Source organism: Lactuca virosa, chromosome 6 (assembly GCF_052849685.1).
Source record: "Lactuca virosa cultivar CGN04683 chromosome 6, Lactuca_virosa_CGN04683_v6, whole genome shotgun sequence".
Classification (NCBI taxonomy): domain Eukaryota; kingdom Viridiplantae; phylum Streptophyta; class Magnoliopsida; order Asterales; family Asteraceae; genus Lactuca; species Lactuca virosa.
Genome location: NC_136431.1, coordinates 220,867,570 through 220,874,369, shown reverse-complemented (window position 1 = coordinate 220,874,369; position 6,800 = coordinate 220,867,570).

Sequence of the window (6,800 nt, the reverse complement as noted above, 5' to 3'; positions counted from 1 at the left end):
CGAACCAATGATTGATTAATTCAATCTTGATTTTCCACTGATTAGTCCTTGGCCATATCGATTTTACCCGATTCTAAAGGATTATATGATGCTTCTCATCCCTCCGCCCACCTAACGAATCGTACTCAACGAGACTGGGTGATAAAACCTCTTCCCTAATAATCAGACGTGAATTGGAATCAAGGTATCGATGCTATCCACCAGTTGTTGTTGTTGACCTATCCAATTGTGTATGTCACTCATGTATGGTACTTTACTCGTTTAAATGGGATAGTAGGGGAAGAAGATAACTTGTACACATAAGGTGCTCGATGAAATGCATGATAGAAACTCAATATCAGGGAATCCCATAATCAATGGTGTAATCAGGGTGATGTACAAATTGTGTCGTGTGTAGGTTGTTCAGATAACCAAATTTGACTATAGGCTTACTAGCCACCTTAATGAAGTGCTACACAAATTAAGGTGTCGAGTCAATTATCATGCTTTTCTCTTTACAAAACCATTGCAAGATCTTGGTGATCATCTGGTGATGAAAATGAGGAAGATGACAAATCGTTACATTGATGTTCACTTAAGGTGTCAGTTTGATTTTTTTCTTTGAATTGTGTTCTATGAATTGATCCAATCTCATTTTTTATATATTATTGATAATTTTGAACCTGATATGCTTGCCTTTTCTAGTTGTTACTATGGAGGTGGTGATAAAGAGAGATATGAACTTGGTGAAGTCGGGAAAAGGTGGTACACTTTACCTATGAAGAGTGTGATGTGTTTGTTTCAAACAATAATGAGAATATGGTAAAGATTCTTGCTGGAAGAAGGTAAGGTATTTTTATTTAACTCTATTTAAATTGTATCATATTCCAATGTTGTGTATTTGCTTGCTTGTTTGTTTACAATAGGTTTATGGGGCATAAAAGAACAATTAGACCAAATGTAAAGAAGTTGAGTGCTTTATTCTTGCAAAGTGAGAAGATGTCATGGGGGAGTTTATCAAGTAAAGTGAAATCAACTCAAAGAGAGAACCTGGATGTGGTGATTTCCATGAATACCCTTCCACCTTCCATCTGCAAGACCAACAACACATTTAATTATCATCATCATCTCAACAACACAAAACAAGATATAACAAAATATGAATCTGAAGGTGTTAATATTAATACCACTACTACACATAAATGTCATGATGTAGCACTAGAAGAGAAAGAAGATGATGATTTTTTGGCTAGGGACTAGTGTTGAATGGTTAGTGTAAACCATTGTATTTGACCGATTTGTTTTCATTACAACCATTCTTATGAAAATTTCAAAACAAGAGTCTAAGAAATGTAAATCGTCTTAACATTTTTGGTTATATAGTGACCTTATGTTTTATTTCTTTATAATAATGGTTTGTTAGCAATTTGTTGTCATTTCAAGTCACTTTACTCATTGTGTATTTAGATATGAGATTTTTTTGTGAATTCAAACATCCATGAATGGTATGTGATTATTGATCATAATAAATGGTATTTCCCAGGCTCAACAAGTGTTATGGATCGAAATAACCGATTTAGGTATGTTTTGACAAAAAGTATATAAACCATGTATTCTGCAATGATGTCCATATCCATGATTCTAGTTAGTGTTGTGTTAATCTACACATAAGTTTAATGGTTTTTCACCTTGTTGGACGATTTTTCCCTTGTCCAATTTAGATGATTAACATCCTAATATTTTTTGGTATAAAATGAATATAAGTGCATTTTCATTTCTTTACAAGGTATATAAACTAAACTCGTAAAATGCAATAATTAAATAACCAAAATAGCAAGAAATCAAGACTTGAGATTGAAAATTACAAGTGATGTTTGAATTATGTTCATGTTATATCTTTTGATACAATTAACAAGACCATCTCTAAAAACAATTATCTTTCTAAAGTGAATCACACTTCCCGTTTCCATTCCGATTCTCTTTCTCACTGATCCATTCCAACATTCTCAAAAGCTTTCTGCAACTCCTGAATCTACTCCAATGCTTTAACCAACTCATCAACACCCAGTTTGTGTTTGGGTTCTTTCATCAGAAACTTCATTGCCAGCATGGCTACCCGTGTGGCAACAGAAGACATATATGTCTCTTCGATATAACAAAAATCAATGAAGAATCACATTAACAGTCTAATACATGTTCCATCAGTTTCAGGGACCTTCCTTCAGTCTACAAATTCCATGCATGTAACACACACAGACACATATTAATCATGTCTAATTTCTACTAATCAGAATGCAAAACTATGCCATCAAAGCTACACTTCATGATGAATAATATATTTAATTACTTAGATACCTAGAAGGCTCAAGTTATGGTTAGGATGTTGAAATCCCCAATTCTTTTTCCCACTTATTATCTCCAAAGCCAAAATACCAAAGTTGTAAAGATTAGACTTGGTAGAAAAATAGCCATTCATTATGTATTATGGAGACATATAACCACTGCATGTGTACACATAAGAAAGTAGTTTATATTCAATACACATAAAGTTGTATTTTTTTCAAAAAAAGAGAGTTGGATAGAAATCTTTTACATGTATATACATATTATGTTCCAATTATTCAGTTTGTCGTTTCCCCTTTCTCACTTGCAAGAATTCTTGCCATCCAAAGTCAGAAAAGTTGGGGTGCATATCTCTATAAAGCAAAATATAATTTTCTTTTAGGTCACGATGAATTATTTTTAGCCTAGAATCATCATGGAGATACAAATTCCTTCTTTCTACACCCTTGATAATCTTGAAACGATCTTCCCACATCAGGAGTCTTTTCTTGATTGATCTAACACATTTCCATGTATAAATAACAAAACTAAAAGAGTACCACGCATAAAACATGAAATTCTATGAGATTGATTTACCAAAAATGATATGATCTAGGTTGTGCTTTGGCAGGTATTCATATACTAGTATTATTTCATCTCCTTCAATGCAATATCCCAAGAGCTTCACAAGGTCCCGATGTTGGAGCAACTCAAGGGATTCAGTCTCATTGAAACGATAACAGCCTATGCTTTTCAAGCAATATTGATAGAAAAGTTCACTGAGGAATTTAATCGAACACTTGGAGGGTAGTTATAGAACTACTTAGTAATTTAGTCTACAATTGCTTGTTGTGATTTTGATCCCACATTGCCCATCAGAACTAAGTTACTCTATACACATTGTACAAGGGAAAGAAGAAAAGAATATGAGATTGGTTTATTTCTCACTAATCCAATCCATTCCTAATATTATGTCGAAACTGTTTAACTCAATGGGAAATACTTATCGTGGAACTTATTCCTATTCAGGTCAATGGCGATGTTCCTAATGCAATCACTAACAGGTACAAAGTTACCACTAGCTACCTTGACTATTAAGGCATTATCTAGTCTATTTACAGGCAATGTTAGTCTTGTACCAAATTTATGCGATATATAGGAGTAATTAGCTCCAGAATCAAACAATACATTGGCAGGAAAATCATTTACGAGAAAGGTACCTGAAGCAACATCTGCTTCCTCCCTTACTAATTCGAGAGTCATCTGGAATGCTCTCTCCTTTGGCTTTGGCGGTACATTTGGTTTTGCAGCCTCTTTCTTCTTCGGACAATCTTTCCGCACATGCCCATCCTCTCTACAATTATAACACATTCTCTTGTTGAATGTACACATGTTGGCATAGTGACCTGTCCTTCCACACTTGTAACAAGTCACTTCCTCACTACCTTTCCCAGATTACTTCTTTTTGCACTTCTCACACCATTTTGCTTCACCTCCTCCTCCTCATAACTTTTTGGAACCAGACTTCGAGAATCTTCCTTTCTTGTTGGATCTTGAAAATTCCTCAAACTTCCTCTTCTCTCCTACTTCATATCTCTCTCGACCCTTTTCCCTTAATTGGGTCTCCATGTTCTTAGCTTCCCAGATGGCGACCTTCAGATTAGTTTCTTGTTTGACCATTGGACCAAAGTCCGCTGGTAATCCATTAGCAAACGTGTTGACCTTGGAGAGTTCAGTTGGAACCAAGTAAGGAACAACCTTCATTTTCTCTGTAAAATTTACAGCATACTCGTTGTGCTCATAGTGCCCTTCTTCAGGTTCTTGAATTCGTTGTTAATCTCCAGAAGATCTTGCTCAGAGTAATAATTCATTTTCAGTTGCACAATAAAGTTTTCCCAAGACATCTTACTAGCTTCTCCCTTGGGCATGGTATCAGCCAGCAACTTCCACCTGATTAATACCCCAGTCTTCAACTGTCTAGATATAAGAGCAGTCTTCTGCTCATTGCTTCATTCATAACTTTCAAACATCATCTCCATCTCGAAGATCCAATCCATAACTTTCATCGGTGTTGGGGTTCCCGAAAGACTTGGTCGCTTGGATGCCATGAAATCCTTATACTTGCATCCACGTCCATCATCTCCTTCATTTGGTTGGTTCCTTCTAACCATTCTTGGCTCAGCTTAGCTAACAATTCGGCTATAGTTTCCCTCCTCAAATTGTTCTTTATTCAGACCAGGATGCACAACAGGTGTTGTAGGTTCATCCCTATTATTCCATAACACTTGTCTCATTTCCTCCCTTTGCTCGGCCATCAAATACTAAATCACTGCTTGGACTCTATTAATTGTGATTGGTTCTTATACAGGCATTGCCCATGGTGCATACTTGACTACACGAGGCTCAGGCAGCTGATTACCATTTCCTAATCCGCTTCGAGTTCTCACCATGGCGTACTGTACACCAAATAAGACGTTTAGTGTACCGAGGCGAGAATTTAAGATAATGAAGGTTTCATTCAACGTATAATCCTCCTTATTCCTCCGAAATATTACATGTCAATTCTAATACTGTAATTAAACCTTTAGAATTCTGAACACATAAAATTTCCAGATCCGGTCAGCAATAGAGCATAAGTTCGATCAATTAACAGCATCCTAGGTAGGCAACCTAAAGCATCTTAAGGCATCTTATAGCATAAATCATTTAGCATGTAAAAGCAATCTAGGCATTATTCCTAAAATAAGCTTGTTCATGTGTCTACATACTTCCTAAATATAGCAGACACTCATCTCACAATCATCGCTTAACATTCTCAGTTTAAGTCTAGAAACCCTACAAATTCTTAGTTAGCTTAAACTAATGTGCTGATACCAACTATGACATCCCAATTTTCACAACTAGAAAAGACCGGTTTAATTATGCTTATTTCATTTCAGAGTATCCTTTTTATAGAATTATAATGCGAAATTTGTTCCCAATAATGTGACAATATTATTACCAAGCATTTCCGAAAAAATGTGTTTCATCTATAAGTTCGGGATGTCATCGTCAATACAGAAACATAAGCATGACTTTATATTACAGTCCTTACAACATCTTACTATAATATGGCCTACTTTAACACATGTTCCAGGTATTATTTAATTTACCTAATTTTTAGGGTTTTGTGCATTGACTCGGCGAGTTGGGGTGCTCCAACTCGTCGAGAAGAGACTATTATGAGGACGCGGGATTTGGATTCTACTCGACGAGTTGGAAGGCCCCGACTCGATGAGTAGGCACTGTAGAGAGAAACCCTAATATTTGGGTTTTGCACCCTATTTAAAGAGCATAATCCGCCTCTTGTGGCCTCCCTTACCATCCTATTAGCCAGAGAAAACCCTAGTTGGACCTGGCACCTTCTTGAGTGAGAGAAAGAGCTTTTATGAGCAATCTTGGGGTATTTGTGAAGGATTTTAGAGCTTGAAGAAGAAGGGGAAAGGAGAGAAGCAGTAGATCCGACATCTACTCTGTATTGGCCATCATCTTGAGGTATAAGGTCGTTACCTTAATCTTTAGTTGCTTAGATCCCTTTTCTTGGAAGTAAATGGCCATTTTTGGTGCAAAATGGAGTCAAACTCGGATCTGGACTTATTACAAGGATATGGTTCCAGATCTGGACCTCTCTAGGTCTCCAATGACATAAAGTTGATCACTTTATATAGCTTAGCCCCTTTCCATGCACTAAAACCTTGTAGGAATCTTAGTTTTGATGTTATAGCCTTGGAGGGCCTTGCATGCACGTAAAGTTTGCAACTTTACGTGATATATGCACTAAGGGAGTTTGGATCTGAAGTTTGGGACCTTAGACCCCACTGAAAAGGGCTGAACATGAAAGGGACTGAAGGAACTGGGATCGTGACACATTAATCACATGATGATTATAGGCAGTTGAGTTGGAGCAGCAGGTGGGATATATTTGATCTTAGCTTGTCAGCTCAGTATTCGAGAGGCGAGTCTTCTCACCATACCAATGGGTCTACGGCACCAAGTTCGGTCTATTTTATGATATGTGGTACACTAGCTGTAGTAGAGATATGTGGAGTGATATGCTAAGTGGTATGCAAGTGATTATATGATATTTGCATGGAAGACCCCCGGGGGAGCCCGTGACAGTTGGAAATAAGACCATGTGGGGGAGCCCATGACACATTGGAGTAAGACCCTGGAGGGAGTCCACGACATCCTTATATGTTTATGTATGAGTTATGTAGTATGATAGATACTTATGTGATATATGATATGATAGTTGATTATTATGCTATTACATGGAAGACCCCTGGGGTAGCCCGTGGTAGTTGGATATAAGACCATGTGGGGAAGCCTGTGGCATTCCTAGGTAAAGGCCATGGGGGACCTCATAGCATGAAGATATAAGACCCTAGGAGGATCCCACAACATCCTTATATGTTAGTATGCATGAATTATGTGACATATGTAGCTTTTATAGCTAATAT